The 19,401-nt window shown below is 38.8% G+C and overlaps 1 long non-coding RNA gene across 1 annotated transcript in view; it reads left to right on the plus strand.

Moving 5' to 3' along the window:
• Nucleotides 1-536: 536 nt before the first annotated feature.
• The window catches only part of LOC105495740 (uncharacterized), a 101,223-nt gene continuing 82,358 nt past the window's right edge, over nucleotides 537-19,401 (plus strand). Inside the window, exons 1-2 of the long non-coding RNA XR_011623591.1 lie at nucleotides 537-1,165; nucleotides 8,719-8,830. This is a non-coding gene — a long non-coding RNA (uncharacterized lncRNA). The remainder of the gene's footprint in view (nucleotides 1,166-8,718; nucleotides 8,831-19,401) is intronic.

Below are 19,401 nucleotides of genomic sequence, written 5' to 3' on the forward strand. Positions count from 1 at the left end.
GTGCTTTTAGGCTCCTTTCTTTATCCTTGACCTTTCGGAGTTTAATTATTAAATGTCTTGAGGTAGTCTTATTTGGGTTAAATCTGCTTGGTGTTTGATAAACTTCTTGTACTAGGATATTGATATCTTTCTCTAGATTTATGAAGTTCTCTTTTACTATCCCAGTGAATAAACATCCTACTACCCCCTCCTCTTTAAGGCTAATAACTCTTAGGTTTGCCTTTTTGAGGCTATTTTCGAGGATCTCATATGCATGCTTCATTCTTTCATAATTCTTTTTTCTTTGGTCTCCTCTGTGTATTTTCAAATAGCCTGTCTTCAAGCTCACTAATTCTTTCTTCTGCTTGATCAATTCTGCTATTAAGAGACTCTGATGCATTCTTCATTATGTCGATTGCATTTTTCAGCTCCAGAATTTCTGTTTGATTCTTTGTAATTATTTCATTCTCTTGGTTAAATCTATCTGATGGGATTATGCATTTCTTCTGTGTGTTACACTGAATTTCATTGCATTTTCTCCATATGGCTGTTCTGGATTCTCTGAAAGGTCACATGTGTTTGTTTCTCCAGTATTGGTCTCTGGTGCCTTTTTTAGTTTGTTTGGTGAAGTCGTGGTCTTGATAGTCTTGATGCTTGTGGATGTTTGTTGGTGTCTGGGCATTGAAGAGTTAGGTATTTATTGTAGTCTTCACAGTCTGAACTTGTTTGTATCCATTCTTTTTGGGAAGGCTTTCCAGGCACTGAAGGGACTTGGGTGTTATAGAAGTTTTTGGTCACTGCAGCTATAGCTGCATTATGAGATACTCCAAGCCCAGTAACACTGTGGCTCTTGCAGACTTGTACCAAGGTACTACCTTGGTGGTCTTGGATAAGATCTGGAAGAATTCCCCGGATTACCAGGCAGAGACTCTTATTCTTTTCCATTTATTTCTCTCAAACAGAGTCCCTTTGTTTATGCTGAGCTGTCTGGATCTGGGGGAGGAGTTACACAGAACAGAAGCACAGAATCCAGCACAGCACTGGGTCTCCCTCAAGGCCCACAGTAACCAGTGCCTGGCGACTTCCTATGAAAGCTCAAGGCCCTAGGGCTCTACAATCAGCAAGTGGTGAATCCAGCCAGGCTTGTGTCCTTGCTTTCAGAGTGGCAAGTTCCCATAGTTCCCAGGTAGGTTCACAGATGCCATCTGGGAGCCGGGTCCTTGAGAGGGAAACCTTAGGAATCTACCTGGTGCTCCATTCTACTGCTTCTGATCTAGCCCCCAAGCCACAAGACAAAATCCTTTCCTTCTTTCCTCCCCATTTTACAAGTAGAGGAATCTCTCCCAAAGGCTACCACCACCCCAGTCACATGGCCAGAGTTGTCTGGCAACTACTGATGTTCATTCAAGGCTCAAGAGGTTTTTAGTCGGCTTGTGGTGATTCCTGCAAGGCCTGGGTCTGTCCTTTCAGAGCAGTGGGCTTCCCTCTGGCCCATGGCAAGTCCAGAAATACTGTGTAAGAGCCAAGGCCTGGAATTGGGGACCCCAACAGCCCAGTTGGTGCTCTACCCCACTGTGGCTGAGCTGACACCAAGGTAAATTTTGATTCCTATGAAAGTGCTTTTCATGTGAATAGTTCAATTTAGTGTTCCTGAAGGGAGGACAACTGATGAAGGCTTTTATTCAGCTGTCTTGATCCAAAGTATTTTTTTAAAAATTAAAACAAAAAAAAATTTTTTAAGAAAAGGTCTTATTATGTTCATCTTTGAACTTTATTGATGTAGGTGTTTATTGCTATAAACTTCTCTCAACACAGCTTTTGATGTATCCCATAAGTTTTAATATGTTGTGTTTCCATTTTCATTTGTTTCAAGAAATTTTTTTAAATTTTCTTCTTAATTTCTTCATTGACCCAATGATCATTCAGGAGCATGTTGTTTAATTTCTATGTATTTATAGTTTCCCATCTTCTGCTTGTTATTGATTTCTAGTTTTATTCCATTTTGGTCTGAGAAAATACTCAATATGATTTTATATTTAAAAAAATTTTTGAGACTTTTTTGTGGCCTAAAATATGGTTTGTCCTGGAGAATGTTCCATGTACTGGGGAGAAGAATGTATATTCTGAAGCTATCAGATTAAATGTTCTGTATATTTCTATCAGGTCCATTTGGTCTAAAGTGTAGTGTGAGTCCCTGGTTTATTGTTATTTTCTGTCTAGATGATCTAATGCTTAGAATGGGGTGTTGAGGTCTCCAGCTATTATTGTATTGGAGTCTATTTCTCCCTTTACATCTAATAATATTTGCTGTATATCTGGGGTGCTTGAGTGTTGAGTGCATCGTGGGGTGCAATTTTAAATTGTTATATCCTTTTGTGGAACCAATCCATTGAAGAATAGTATTTTCAACAAATAGTACTGGGACAACTGAATATTCACATGCAAAAGAATGAAGCTAGACCCTTACCTCACACCACACACAAAAATTAACTCAAAATTGATCATAGACCAAATGTAAGAGGTAAAGCTTTAAAAAAAAATCTCAGAATAAAACAAAGGAGCAAGTCCTCTTAACCTTGCATAAGCAAAAATTTCATAGATATAACAGCAAAAGCACAAGCAACAAAAGAAAATTTAGATAAATGGTGATGTATCAAAATTAAAACTTTACTGCTTTAAAGGACAATATCAAGAAAGTAAAAGGACAGCCTCCACAGAATGGGAGAATAGTCTTGCAAATCATATATTCAATAAGAAAGTCTTTAGAACCAAGAATATATAATTAACTATCACAATTCAACTATAAAAGGATAAATAGCTCCATTTAAAAATGGGAAAGGATTTGAATAGATATTTCTACAAAAATATATACAAAAAATAACATCCAATATAGCACAATGAATTACTCATTAGGGAAATACAAATCAAAACTGTTAGATAACACTTCATATCCACTAGGATGGCTATAATAAAAAGATGGATAATAACAAGTGTTGATGAGGATAGAGAAGCTAAAACCCTCATATATTCTGGTGGGAATGTAAAATAATGCAATTGCTTTCAAAAACAGTGGAAGTGCCTCAAAAAGCTCGACATAACAGTTACCATATAATCCATCAATTCTAATCCTAGATATATACCCACGAAAATTGGATGTTCATTCAAAAACTTGTACACAAATGCTCATAGCAATATTGTTGACAATAACAAAATATGGAAACAACCCAAATGTCCATCGATTGATGAATGGATAAATGCTATGTGATTATATTCATATAATGGAATAGCATTTGGTGACAAAAAGGAATGAAGTATTGATATATGCCATGAACCTTAAAAACTTTATGCTAACTGAAAAAAAAACCAGACACAAAGGTTACATATTATATTATTTCATTTGTATGAAATATCCGGATTAGGCAACTTCATAGAAATAGAAAGTAGATTAGGGATTGTCTGGCTCGGGGAAAGGGAGAATGAGGAGTGACTGCTTATGTGTCTGAGCTTTCTTTTTAGAGTAATGAAAATATTCTGTAAGTAGATAATGGTGAAGGTTGCACAAGTCTGTGAATATTAAAAACCATTGCATGATATGCTTCAAAAGTTTTAGCCTTGTGGAATGTGAATATCTCAACAAAGCTATTATTAAAATAAAAATAAAATTTAACCCGGCATCAGGGTATAAACCAATTGGGGTGGATGAAGAAAGCAGAATAGCCAAGTTAATAGATTATTAATTGACAAGGGCTTAAGCTCAGTGTTAGTGATGCCAATGGGGACAAATGTAAGAACCATAACCAAAGTTAGACTTCAGAATGTAGCAACTCCAATTGCAAGAGAAGTGAGAAAGGGAAGAATCAATAGGCTTTGCTCCTGGGTAACTCAGAGAATGGCTGTGCCATGAAGGAGTGAGAAGCTGTCAGGGGTGAAGGGGGTCAATGTGATGTCCAATATAGCACAATGAATTACTCATTAGGGGAATACAAATCAAAACTGTTAGATCTGAGTGGAATGTGAAACAGAGTAAAAAAGAGATGGCTAAAAACCACTGACTGCCTTTACTTAATATAACAGATAACTTTTTTTCAAGAGAGGGTCTCTCTCTGTCACCCAGGCTGGAGGGCAGTGGCATCATCTCTGCTCACTGCAGCCTCTGCCTCCCGGGTTCAAGCAATTCTCCTCCCTCAGCTTCCAGGGTAGCTGGAATTACAGGCATGCATAATGACATCCAACTAATTTTTGTGTTTTTAGTAGAGATGGGGTTTTACCATGTTGGCCAGACTGGTCTCCAACCCCTGGCCTCAAGTGATTCACCCACCTCACCCTCCCAAAATGCTGAGATTACAGACATGAGCCACCATACACAGCCAACAGCTAACTTTTATATAGAACTTGCTGTGTGTCAGATAGCATCCTAAGCACTTGACATGTATTAATTCAGTTAACCCCTACAATGACTCTATGAGGTACAGACTATAAATATCTCCATTTTAAAAGAGCAGAAAATGAGGCTCTGAGAGGTGAAATAATTGCCCAATATTGAGCACGAACTTATCCTGTAACTTCTATACTCTATACCGCCTTTTTAAGTAACAAAAAGGCACCCATCATTTATAGGTAATATTCATCTCCTCAATTCACAGTTATTATTGATTAACCATTTGTTTACAAAAATGCAAATTATCATGGATTATTTTAGTCTTAATTTGCATAACTTTATTTGGGAATCTATCTGAGAATAAACCAGACACCTTAGTAGCAAATACACTTGCTGTCACTGAAGTTTGACACTTCAGGAAGATGTGGAAGGCAAGTTTCAGAAGGATTCAGGTATTAGCCAAGGGTAGAGCTGATGTCTTCTCATATACCCTCAGAGATATTTTCATTCTCTGTGAAAGAAATTCTGCCCTGTTGATCTCTCTGACTTCTGTAACATTTTTCTGGAGAGCTTGAGATTTTATTTCTACTAGGTATTATGAGTTTTGTAGCTAACTTTCTGGAATGATTTTTAAAGCTTAATTTGCAAAAGTAATGTTTCCTTTACTTCTAATGGTTAGTGTATTCCACTAATATTTATAATGACTTACTTCTATCACCCACTATGAGATAATTATATTTCCTTTACTTCCTTTTTCAAAAGGAGATTACAATGTCTCTGTATATTCCTATGAATGAAGGCTGTTGGAAAAATGAATCATGCACAGAATACTGACCCTTGCATGGCTGCATAAAAGAGTGCCTCAGTTCTGAAACATTTTCCTACATAGAGATAAGGAGCCCTCACAGCCTGTGCTGGGCATATCGTCTTGTTTGGGAGTATCATTTTCTGCTCCAGGTTCAATGTATACTTTTTCTTCTGTGTAAAGTGTGTGCATCCTATGACACCTGGTCAATCGCACTGCTATTTCTGTTTCTTGCAGAGGAAGAAATAGAGTCCTTCACCTATAGCACAAGAGGGGCCCATGCAGACCATCTTCCTATATTGGCTGTATGACAAGACCTGCTCTTCATGGCACCTGTTTGAAGCCGAACTTGCTCTGCTTCTTCTCTATGAGAGGAGAGCGTTGTTCCATTCAGCACCTGTGTGAATCCTGTCTTTCTTGGTGATGCTTTCTTGGTGACTTGATGCAGTGAGGTGACATCCTGGGACTGCTGCTCCCGGTGGTAGGCATTGTCATGCTCTTTGCTGTCCTCCCTGCAGTGGACTCCTCCCCTAGAGGTGGTAAGAGGTGTCATTTGCTTGACAAGGACCAAAATGCCACCTATCTGAAGAGGCCAGAGACCAAATACTGGGACTGTTAGGTTAATACCAAACTTCAAGAGCTAAAAATCAAAATTCAGCGATATTATTTTTAAAATATAGATAAGCAAAAAGGAAAAACTATTTGTAATCCTGCCACTAAAACACAACTACTAATAGGATTTTGAGGCATATCTTTCTAGTTTTTTTCTTCTTTTTAAATATATATATATTTAATATTTATATAAATATATATAAATATAAATATAAAATAAATATATATATATTTAAAAAGAATAGTTCTAGATTTACAAAAAGGTTGCAAATATAGGATAAAGATTTCCATATACCTTATACCCAGTTTTTCCTATTTTAACATCTTATGTTAGTATGGCATATATGTTACAATTAATGAATTGATATTAATACATAATTAATAACTAACATTTTATTCATATGTCTTTAGTTTTTACCCGATGTCCTTTCTGAGTTCCACAATCCCATCAGGATGCCACATTACCTTTAGCTGTCATGCCTCCTAAGGCCATTCTTGACTGTGACAGTTTCTAATACTTGGCTTGTTTTTGATGACCTTGATAGTTCTGAGGAGTACTGGTCAGGAATTTTGTAGAATGTCTTTTAATTGGGATTTGTCTGATATTTTTGTCATGATTAGACTGAGGTTATGTGTTTTTGGAAGGAAGACCACAAAGTCACAAAGGTAAAATGCAATGCTGATCACATTGTATCAAGGACAACATACTATACACATGACTTATTACTGTTTAAGTTAACCTTGATCACCTGGATGAGGTAGTGTTTGTTAGATTTCTTCACTGTGAAGTTACTCCTATCCCACACTATACTGTACTCTTTGGAAGAAAAGTCACTATGTACAGCTCAAACTTATGGAATGGGGAGTTATGCTCTACCACCTTGAGGATGAAGTATCTATATGCATTATTTGAGATTCTTTTGCACAGGAGATTTGTCTCCTCCATTTATTTATTTATTTATTTAGTCATTTATTTACATCAGTATGGACTCATGGGTATAGATTTTATACCTCGGGTTGTAATCTAATACTATTTTACTTGTTTTCTTGCTCAAATTGTCCCAACTTTTGCCATTGAGAGCTCTTTCGATTGGCTGTTGTATGCTTACCCTTTGAAATACCACTATAATGTGGGTTTGTTTCGGGGGATTTTTTTTGGAGTAATTTTTTACTTTCTGGTATTGCATTTACTCATCTTCAGTGGGTCATATTCATGACCCCAGGCCTAGAATTGGCCATTTCTTTAATGAGCTTTTGTCTTTTAATGAAACAATGACATTAGAAAGCAAGATCTGGGCACTAAGGATGTTTATTAATATGGGGGTGCCATTACTTCTAGGTCCTTTAAGCAGAAGAGAGCAAGAAAACATATATGTATATATCAACTTGTGTGTGTGTGTATATATATAATATTTCTATATGTAACCATCTATACTTATTTTAAGCTAAAACATGAGTTCATACTGATTTCTCCAACTCTAATTCATTACCATAGTGATCATTCTAGCTTCCTCTTTTTGCTTGTCAAAAACCTCCCACTCCAGCAGTGAAAAACCTGGCTCCTACCATCTGCCATCCATTTACATATGCTTTAATCCCAGTATACATGTATAGCAGAATCAGAATTGTTAACCTGTATTCCCATGGAAACAACTTTATTAGCTGGAGTACAGTAGTTATATGTAATTTATTTTGCCTTTAGTCTTCCTGTATTCACTCACTTCTGAACTTACTTAGTACCTTTTCTCCCCTACCCATTTTGCTGAAATTGTTTCATACATTTGTAGTAAGTTAAATTCTTTTGTCACATTCTGCATTCCAGGATCACATGCTAAGATCCCCTGAACTCCTAAATGCCTTTTTAAAATTTTTCAACCATTGAGGTTCACTCTTTGTGTTGTAAAGTTCCATGGGTTTTGTCAAATATATGAAGAGATGTACCTGCCATTACAGCATCATACAGAATAGTTTCACTGCCTTAAAAATACTGTGCTTCACCTTTTCAACCCCCATTCCTCTCCTTGAAACCCTGTTAACTATTCTAAAATTGTTTTGCCTTTTTCAGAATGTCATATAATTGGCATCATACAGTATGTAGCCTGTTCAGACTTACTTTTTTCACTTAGCAATATGTGTTTAAGATTTATTCGTGTCTTATTATGGCTTGATAGCTCACTTCTTTTTGTCACTGAATAATACTCTACATTTTACCATTGAATAATTGTACTACTGTTTATTCATTCATTTGTTGAAGGACAAATTGGTCGCTTTCAATTTTCAATTTAAACTTGCTAGAAACATTCACATGTAGGTTTTTGTGTGAATATAAGTTTTAAAATCTTTTGAGTATGTACCTTGGAGTGCAATTGCTGGATTATATGGAATGACTATGTTTAGCCTTGTAAGAAACTGCCAAACTCGGCCAGATGTGATGCCTCATACCTGTAATCCCAGCACTTTGGAAGGTTGAGGTAGGAGGGTCACTTGAAGCCAGGAGTTCCAGACCAGCCTGGGCAACAAAGAGAGACCTCATCTCTACAAAAAATTTAAAACTTAACCAAGCATGGTGATGTGTGCACCTGTGTTCCCTGCTACTCAAGAGTCTGAGGTGGGAGAACTGCTTGAGCACAGGAGCTTGAGGCTACAGTAAACTATGATTGGTCGTGCCACTCCACTCCAGCCTGTCTCTTAAAAATAATTAAAATTTAAAAAATTAGAAACTGCCAAACCCTGATTCAGTACCATAGTTATCATTCTAGCTTCCTCTCCTTTCTGCTTCTAAATGATCATCCCGTTTTGTATTCCCATCAGTAATGAATGAGAGTTTTTGCTGCTCCACAGGCTCAACAGCAATTAACGTGATTAGCCTTTTGGATGTTGGCCATTCTAACAACTGTATAGTTGTATTTGTATTTCATTCTTTCTTTCTTTTTTTTTGAGACAGGTTCTCACTCTGTTGCCCAGGTTGGAGTGCAATGGCACAATCTCAGCTTACTGCAATCTCCACCTCCCAGGTTCAAGTGATTCCCATGCCTCAGCGTCCAGAGGAACTACAGGTTCGTGTCACCACATCTGGCTAATTTTTGTATTTTTTGGTAGAGACAGGGTTTCACCATGTTAGTCAGGCTGGTCTTGAACTCCTGACCTCAAGTGATCTGCCCACCTTGGCCTCCCAAAGTGCTGGGATTACAGGCGTGAGCCACAACACCTGGCCATTCATTGTTATTTCAATTTGCAGTTCATGACAGCTAATGTTGAACATCTTTACATATGCTTTTTTTGCCATTTGTATATTTTGTTTGGTGAGGCATCTGTTGAAATCTTTTGCTCATGTTTTGGTGAGTTGTTTTCTTATCGTTGAGTTTTAAGACATCTTTGCATATTTTAGATACAAGTCCCTTATCAGATATGTTTTGCAAATATTTTCTTACTGTTTGTGGCTTATGCTTTGATTCTCATAACTGTCTTTGACAGAGCAGAATTTTTAAATTTTAATACAGTCCAACAATTATTTTTCTTTTATAGATTGTAATTTTGGTATTATATCTAAAAACTTATTGCCAAACTCAAAAATCACATAGATTTTCTTTCCAGTCTTTTTTATGCCTATATATTTTATCAACATGAGATTGTACTGCATATACTGCAGTACAACTTGCTTTTCATTCTTAATGACATATTGCAAACTTTTCTCACACTGTTAGATATTCTTCTAGAGCATCTTTTCATTAACTGCTTGGTATCTTCTTACATAGATGTACCAGTATTAAGTCAACCCTCTCATGTTGAATAATATATTTTTAGATTTACTGAATCATTATACACATTTCTGAAAAATTGTTTCGAATTAAAACTTATTGGATTAAATAAGGGGTTCTTAGTCTCTGAAGTGAAGAAACAATTATAGCCTTTCGTTTCTCCTTCCACAGATATTTAATGAATCTGGGCGGGGTATGAGGTTCATGAGAGGCTCACTCTATTAAAACCTGGGATTGCAGCAGTGAACTGGAGTTCCTGCCCTTAGGGAGGAGGTTCTGTTCTAGTAGAAGAGTCATAAAAAAACAAAACAATATGACTTTTGATAGTTATCATTGTAATAAGGAATACAAAGGAGGGTAAGGGGGTAGTGATGGAACGTGTCTTGAGGCTTTAGGCAGGAAAGACAATGAACACATTAACGACAGGTAAATTGGAAGAGAAAAGTGTTAGAGGCTGAGAAATCTTGCTGAGATTTCTGAACTGCTACAGCAGGAGTAAAGAAAGGCAGAGCCAGAAGGTTAGAGAATATAGAGAGTGAATTTTCAAAATAGGAGCAATTCTGAGCAATGACAAGTGCCCCAGTGTGACTGGGGAAGGGATAGATGGAATGACAAAAGCTACAATCAGTGGAACTGTGATGAACCATTAGGTTAGGGTCCTGAATGGTCATCTGCATGAAGTCTCACAGGATGGCAGCGGAACTCAGAGTTGAGGAAAAATTCGAGCAGGTCAATGAACGGTTCAGAATGAGGTGGAGTCACTGGAGGTCAGAGCTGACGGAGATGAGTGGAGGAAGAAGTCATACAGCCGGCCAGGCGCAGTGGCTCATGACTGTAATCCCAGCACTTCCGGACGCCGAGGCGGGCGAATCACCTGAGGTCAGGGTCTCGAAACCCCGTCTCTACTAAAAAACAAACAAACAAAAAAACAAAAAAACAAATATTAGCCGGGCGTGATAGTGGGCGCCTGTAATCCCAGCTACTCGGGAGGCTGAGGCAGGAGAATTGCTTGAACCCGGGAGGCGGAGGTTGCAGTGAACCGAGACAGCGCCACAGCACTCCAGCCTGGGCAACAGAGGCTCCGTCTCAAAAAAAAAAAAAAAAAAAAAAAAAGACACATAGCCAAATGGCAGTGCCTTAAACGGAATGGGGATTTTTGTGCAATACAACAAAACCCAGCGGTCTGGAAGTGGCAAGTATGACTTTTTTTTTTTAAATGCCGACTCCAATTCCCAACCCCTGGGCTCAGAGTAAGAAAATGAGCTAGAGCTGTCTCCTGAAGCCTGTCAATGGTAAGGAGCAGCCATCTTAGGCGAGGCGGGTTTTAACCAGGGCAGTGAGGCAGGGAAGGAGAAGGAGCTTTCTGTGAGGAGCTGAAGGGTGCAGGGGAGCTTGTTTATCATGTTTCAGTGAAAATCTCTGGGAAGGAGGGAAGCGGTGAAACCTGAGGGAGGAGAGAGGAAGCACGGAGCAAAACCAGGACGTGGGTGGAGGACACAGGTGATAAGAGTTGCTTCTGTTTTGAGCCATAGCCAAGGAAAATGTAGACCTCAAGGTTTTAAAGGAACTCCGGGAGAAAGTGCCTTGATGTCAGCGCAATTTGAAGCTCAAATGAAGCTCATGGTTAGCGTCCTGCTGTGGTCATTAGGTCAAATTGAAGCCATTTCTGGAAAGCGATAAAGTAAGTCATGCTATAAATCACATTATAGGCAGTTGCTTATAGTCAGAGGAGAACAAAATCGTTTAAATACCTTCAAGCACTTCAGAAATGCCCATTTATCCTCAAATTGTTTTAATTACAAGTCACTCAGAATTACTTTAAGGCAATTCCCTTGAGAAACTGTCTAAATTATACTTCCTCACCTTACCTGCTGGTAGTGTGTACCTGAAAATAATGGAACTGTATTTCTTTAGATATGTTTAATAATTACAAAATCCACTTGACCACCTGTTCTGAAATAGCATGTGCCTGTGTCACTCTCACCCTATAGCTATTTTCCTGTGGGCCAAAACAAATTCTCCTGAGTTCTCCACTCAAGTTCCAATATTTCTTTGTGCTTCCTCTCCCCTCTCCCAATGGCTCTAGCAGTGTAGGTTGGAGGAGAATTCTGGCTAATCTCACCTCCACAGGGAGAGGCAGTATTAGGAAGCATTAATGCCCAAATTAGGCGACAGGTCATGATTTTCCCACAACTGGAGATGGCAGGTTTTTAAACATTTTTTAAAATTTGTAACCTACCTTTTCGTCACATAAAAATGGCAGTTTTGAAGTTATTTTCCTATGCCTAGATCATCATTCTTGAAATGCTACTCCAGTGTTAGGGAAGTGATAAGTTCCAATACATTTGCCATATTACACAGGAATAGTTTCGTATTTGAAAGAACCTGAATCTAAATATGTAGTTGTTGCTATTAAGTTTACTATATTTGAACCTATTTGTCTTAAAAAAGGGTATAACACAAAATGTAGTTAAATATGTATAAAATAATAAAAATAGGTAAAATAATTGTAGATAGGAGAATATTTATAAATTTAAATTTATAAACAACATTAATTATAGAAATATGTAAAATGTACAAATAAGATATGTATAAATAAAATATAGTTAAAATCATTAAGGATTCTCTGTTATATGTAGTCACAATAAGATTTTGAAAAAAATTTTGGAAAGGCTTTTTTTTTTTGACTCTACTAATTATATTTAAATTATTTGTCAAGAGTTTGGTCCAAGTGCTGTAAATATATTGTTTCTTTTGTCATAATTTTCAGTTGAAAGGCTGGTAGCCTTTTCAGTAACATAAACTTTTGGAGGGGATGACCATTACTTAGGATAGGAGGAAAAAACCTCTAAACAACAACAGTAACTTCCCAATTTGATATAATTTGGATATTTGTTCCCTCACATCTCACGTTGAAATGTAATCCCCAGTTTTGGAGGTGGGGCTGGTGTGAGGTGTTTGGGTTATGGAGTGGGTCCCTCATGGCTTGGGGCTGACTTCGCAATAGTGACTGATTTCTTGAGAGATCTGGTTGTTTAAAAGTGTGTAGTACCGGCCGGGCGCGGTGGCTCAAGCCTGTAATCCCAGCACTTTGGGAGGCCGAGACGGGCGGATCACGAGGTCAGGAGATCGAGACCATCCTGGCTAACACGGTGAAACCCCGTCTCTACTAAAAAATACAAAAAACTAGCTGGGCAAGGTGGCGGGCGCCTGTAGTCCCAGCTACTCGGGAGGCTGAGGCAGGAGAATGGCGTAAACCCGGGAGGCGGAGCTTGCAGTGAGCCAAGATCGCGCCACTGCACTCCAGCCTGGGTGACAGAGCTAGACTCCGTCTCAAAAAAAAAAAAAAAAAAGTGTGTAGTACCTTCCCCCACCACTCTCTTGTTCTTGCCTAGTGAGATACCTTCTCCCCCTTTGCCTTCTGCCATGATTGTAACCTTCCTGAGGCCTTGCCAGAAGCACATGCTGGTGCTATGCTTCCTGTACAGCCTGCAGAACGGTGAGCCAATCGAACCTCTTTTCTTATAAATTACACAACCTCAGGTTTTTATTTATAGCAATGCAAGAACAACATAACATACAAATTAACAAACACGTGGGGCCAGTTAATAAAAAGTCAGGCTCAAGAGGTCAGGGGAGACAATCTTCCTTAGGTTCCAAGAAGGTTAAAAAAAGTATACTTATCTGGAAAAAAGTAGTATGTTAAAATGAACTCCCTGTACTAAAACCAAAAAGGGAGTAGCAAAATTGAAATACAAATATACCAACGCTTATGGGAGGACATTCTACTGGGTTGATGTTGTCTCTTGACCTGAAAATTAAGAGTACTTCTGTATAGGCTGAATCTCCCTTCCCCCAAATAGGTAACAAGTAAGCTTGCAGTTCTGTCGTGTGATATGCAACGTACCCAGAGAATATTGTATAAGGGGATTCAGAATCTTAGTCTGCTCTGTTGGCTTAGTAGATTGTCAACCAAGATTCAGCCAATCTTGAATCTACTCTGTTGGCTTAGTTCAGGTTAGCAGCCAATCTCCATATGACAATTTTGTTTAGTATAACTGAACTCATACAATGAAATGAATTTTGGGGGATCAGGGGCATAATATTTTGGACTGTCATCTCAGTAGATCTGGAAAGCACAGCTTTGCATCAAAAAGTATTATTCCTGAAGTTTAAGGTCTCATAGAGTTTGCCTTGCTAGGTTTTGAACTTGCTTGAGGCCTGTCACTCTTCTTTTTCTCTTTTGTCTCCCTTTTGGAATGAAACCACCTTTGCAAAGATAATGACAGTGAGAGAGATCTAACATGACTGACTCCATCTTGCTGCTAGTCTCACAGGCTGGCTGTCCTTGCTCATTCCTGGGTGTAGGCCAAGCTAACTTTGGGAGAAATTTAGTTTATAGTTTAATCTTAAAGCAAGGATGATAATAGCCCCTCCCCAAACTAAGCTGCCTTTTGTAAAACTAATGAAAGGCCATGAGGTTAGGATTATGAGAGGGGCATGAAGTTTGCTAAAATGTAGATGTAGTTAAATGATACCAACTATTGTTCTAGAGGTCACAAGATTTGTGACTTCCCCAATTACTTCTGTGGATAATGTCACTACTGTAGAACTTAAGATTGGTCTTTTGAGATATTTTTCAGACTTTTGCATTTTGGCAGATGACTAACCCCACTCACAGGTCACTGACTCCACCCAGAGGCAGACTCAGGGCACAAGTACAATTTTCCACACTGCTATGATTGCATCCCCAACCCATTAGCAGCACTCATTCCCTAGTCCCCTGCCCACCAAACTGTCCTTAAAAACCCCTAAACTTAGAGCCTTTCGAGAGATTGAGTAATAACTCCATCTCCTGCATGGCCAGCCTTGCATCAATTAAACTATTTTTTTATTGCAATGCCACGGTCTCACTGAATTGATTTTGTCTGTGCAGCAGGTAGGAAGAACTGGTTGGGCAATTACAAGAATGGGATATCTCTTCTATGCCTGAATCACCATTGTATTTTGGAAGCACTAACTTGTTTGGCTTCACAGGTTCACAGCTAGAGAGAAATTTTACTTTAGGACGAATAGTACCTTGAGACTTACCCTTTTCACATTTATATGATATTGAGATGAGACTTTGGACTTTAGATTTTAGAGTTGATTCTGGAATGAGTAAAGACTTTTGGGGCTGTTGGGGTGGAATAAATGCATTTTTCATGTGAGAAGGACATGGATTTGGGGGAATTAGGGGCAGAATGTAATAGACTAAATGTTTATACCCTCCCCACCAAATTCATATATTGAAACCCCCAGTGTGATGGTGTTTGGGGATGGGGCTATGGGAGGTAATTAGGTCATGGGGGTGCAACCTTCATGATGGAATTAGTACCCTTATAAAAAATGATATGAAAGAGCTTGCCTCTTTCTCTGCTCTCTGCCATGTGAGGCTACAACGAGAAGATGGCCATCTGCAAACCAGGGAGAGGGCCCTCACAGATGCTAGATCTGCCAGTGCCTTGATCTTGGACTCCCCGGCCTGCAGAACTGTGAGAAATTGTTAAATTGTTTAAACCACCCAGTCTCTGGTATTTTACAGCAGCCTGAATAGACTAAGACAATACATATAAAGGGCCATAAGTGGTCTAGAACTGAGACTTAATTGAGCGTAATGTGTGAAATGTGTAATTGTCTCAAAAAACTATTTATATCCAGTGACATACAGAGGAGTCAAAGAACCTTCTGGAAGCAACAGTAATAACCTGTCTTTTGCCGTGACTTTCAAGGAAGTTCAGGTGTGTGTGGGCATGTTGTGATAATGAGGGTAAAGGACAATGGAATTCAGGGTTCATGTAGGAACAGGGGGGATGCTGAGGGTCTGAGGAAGTTATGATTTCAGATATGTAAGAGAGAATGTTACATACACTTGAAACCAACCCTATCCAGCCAGGAGGAGTGTTTTTTGGAGGAAGCCCGTGTCTTTTCACTTCAAAAGATTCTACCAAGCTCCCAAGACTCCAGAAAATGGGAGATCTACAAGGATCTGTACTTAGCGTAGCAGAAGCCAGTGTGGCACAGTTAGGACAGCACAGGTGACAGTTCAGAACCAGAGGCCAGCAGAGGTGAGGAATGATGGGGGTCTTCTGATAAGCTGAGGTCACTGGTTGCCTGCTAATCACAGATCATGTAGTAGTCTTTGCCTAGTAACCTCAGGGATGGCTTTGTGGGGCTAGAGATGTTTGTATCTTTAATCTGAGGGCTCTTAATCTATGCTCTTTCTGTTGGGTCTGCATTCTTCTGTATACCATGGTGGTGATGGCTGGGGGTTGAGAGGTGGTAGCAGTGGGTATAAATCTTGGTTGGAAGAAACATTTGCAAATTGGAGTTGAAGGTGAAAATACATCTACTATTTGCCTAACCAGATGGTACTTCCTATGTAACCCCTCTAAACACTCCCTACTTGCAGTGCCTCAGGAATAGTTTAGGAGTATTTCTGTTTAACCATTTCATGCCTGATATCATGTGGGTTACATTTGCTTTAAACTGTATCTCTTCAGACTGGTATGTCTTTGTCACACAGAGTCTGATCACCCCTGAGGACTTTGGACACAGTTTTGAAAATTTCATTTCTAACCGGGTGACCATCTTGTGGTGCTTATACAGATTTGATATTTTTGATCAAGCTACAAAGAACTACTAGTTCCAAGGGAGCTTATCAAATTATAGAAAATGACTAGTTCCAAAGGATGTTATATGGTGCTCCCTGTAAGTTTATGAATCACTTGGTTAAATGATGTAAAACAAGTTTCTTTATTGCACTATTTTTCAGGGTCTTTAATATGTTAATGTACATTGGAAAAAAGAGAAGATGATATAATATTAGATATTTCACTAATTTATTTGAATGTTTTTCACAGAATACTTATTAACATCTTTTTCTCACATAATTCTAGTTAATAACTTTCAGGATAATACTTTTCTAAGAAATAAAGTTTGAGAAATATTGTTTTACAGAAATTAAAAACATTAGCCTGGCCTTTTGAATTTCTATCAACCCCTGGCAGAGCTGAGCTATTATTTCTAGGTAATTCCAGCTTCATTAACAAGATTATATTAGCCAAATTACCTCTCTGAGCCATTGAGGAACAATCTGTCACCTCCTGTCCTAAACTTCCAAATTATTATCTTGGGAATTAACATCTAGTTCACTAAAAGAAAAACGGATTCTCCCCAGTGGAAGAACTCCAATTGCTTGGTTTATAGTCATGGTTATACAGTTTTCCTATTTTTATTAATTTTTTTTAAAAATTTGCTAAAATAAGAGTAATTTGCCTAGTTTTACTGTTGAGTTTTAGAAATTTGTTTTATTATAATTTGGTATAGTAAATAGTCATTTTCCAGAAGGATGATTGTCAGAATCAGATCTCTTTCTTAGCCAAAAATAGGAGCAGCCCAGACTGCTCTTTCTCCTGCTTGAGATGGCATAATTTATCAACAAAGGGCCTTTGAATGTGATGTTCCCAGATGGAGGCTTTCAGTAGAGCTTGAACTTGCTGGTTCTTTAAAGTTCTTCTAGGAGTGAGAAATAGCTCAAATCATGAGTCTCTAGGTGACACAGAATCTTACAATCTCCAGGTACTCGTGGTTAGGGGACAGGTGTCTGTAAGGACTGTGGATAATGTAGTATGTGATACAAAGGAAGGGCAAAAAATTAGCATGCACTCTCTGATGGGTTAAAAGAAAAGCCCTGCGTGGATGTATATTTTTAAAATGGTATACGTGACCTCAAATTGTGGGTCTACAAACTGTTTTACTTTTACCTATCTAGCAAGTAATCATTTTGTAGACACAAAGCAATATGACGCCATTTTTTTCAAGGTATCTTTAAAACCAAATATTTGATAATCCATCTAAATATTTGAAAAGTATTTAATTAATTGTTTACTTTTATGAAATGACACTGGGTAATAGGATATTGTATTAGTCAAAATGGTCTAGGTTTTCTATGTTAACAAATACCTCCAAAACCTCAAAGGTATAGCCTAAAGATTTATTTTTCATCCACACTATATTGATAGCATAAACAGGTTCATCAATGGGTAAACTACAAATCTGCTCCCCATAATCTTGACTCTGGGGTCAGGCGGGTGCAGTAACCTTTACCTGGATCATTACTAGCTTTGTAACAGAGGGGGAAAAAGACAGTAAGCCATATGCTGGCTCCTATAGCTTCTGTCCAGGAGTGACACAAGTCACTTTGGCACATTTTATTGGCTGAAAAGAAATCACAAGACCAAACATGACATCAATGGGGGTGGCAAAGTATAATCTTTGCCCAAACAGGAGCAGTGAATATTTTTGAACAAGAATGCAGTTTACCGTGGAGATCCTGACTTTGTGTTAAAGGGGTGCAGGCTATAGGGGACAGGGGAGGATAGACTCAAGGAAACCATTGCTATGCTAGAAGTTGGGTGCCAATTCTAGTCTAGATGCTCTTGGGTCCAGCAGCTCATTTTTTTATCTTACTTTTTCTTTTCTTTTCTTTTTTTTTTTTTTTTTTGAGATGGAGTCTCGCTCTGTCGCCCAGGCTGGAGTGCAGTGGCCGGATCTCAGCTCACTGCAAGCTCCGCCTCCCGGGTTTACGCCATTCTCCTGCCTCAGCCTCCCCAGTAGCTGGGACTACAGGCGCCCGCCACCGCGCCCGGCTAGTTTTTTGTATTTTTCAGTAGAGACGGGGTTTCACTGTGTTGTTAGCCAGGATGGTCTGGATCTCCTGACCTCGTGATCCGCCCGTCTCGGCCTCCCAAAGTGCTGGGATTACAGGCTTGAGCCACCGCGCCCGGCCGTTACTTTTTCAACACACACCAATCCCCTCAATGCTTGAGTGTCCCAGCTCCTGAAGGTAGGTTTCGAAGTATTCTGGTTCAGTCTAGGCAGATCTTACAGAGTAATCTTTGCTTTGGAGGTTGTCTGGACTCCAGAAAACGTGTGCAGCTTTGAAATGGCTATAAAGCTAACCTTGAAGTGCCAGAGCATTCAGATGTCAGTGCCATCTTTTTGCCAGCATGGCAAGAACCTTTTGCCATAGCTCCTCCTCTGACCCATAGGCATGCTAAAGAAATCTTGGGTATGAGTGTGTGTATGTCTATGGGGGGATAAAGACCTAAAACCTACACCACTCTTTCTAAAGAGCCAGAGGAGCCCTCATTGAAATACAAACTTAGTAGGCACCCCACAATTCCTGAGCTTATGAGAGGAGAAGGGAGGGTGAGTAAATTTGACTTTTTTTTCATGCAGAACCATTATTTTATCCAGAGTAACTCCATTTTTACTGCTTACGTAATTGGGAAGCCTCACAAGATTGAGTTTGTGAATAGAAATCTATTGAAACCACAGTCTTACAGAGCATGAAGGCAGGTGCTTAAATCAGATAAATATAGAAATAAAATTTAAGGAAATTTCTACTTGTAAAAGCCTTTAGAGCAGCTGGGAGTGGTGGCTTACGTCTGTGATCCCAGCATTTTGGGAGGCTGAGGTGGGAAGATTGCTTGAACTCGGGAGTTTGAAACCAGTCTGGGCAACATAGTGAGACCTTGTCTGTACTAAAATTTTTTTTTAAATTAGCTGGATATGGTGACTGGTGCCTGCAGTCTCAGCTACTAGGGAGACTTAGGCAGAAGGATCACTTGATCCAAGGAGATTGAAGCTGCAGTGATTGCTCCACTGAATTCCAGACTGGGCAATAGAGTGAGACCAGGTCAATCACTCAATCAATCAATCAATCAATGCCTTTAGAGCCTCTTTTATTAAGAGGAGATGATATGTATTTTCTTTTTTTAATTGAAATTTTATTTTGCTTTATGTTCTGGGATACATATGCAGAA

This window comes from Macaca nemestrina, chromosome 5, assembly GCF_043159975.1.
Source record: "Macaca nemestrina isolate mMacNem1 chromosome 5, mMacNem.hap1, whole genome shotgun sequence".
NCBI lineage: Eukaryota > Metazoa > Chordata > Mammalia > Primates > Cercopithecidae > Macaca > Macaca nemestrina.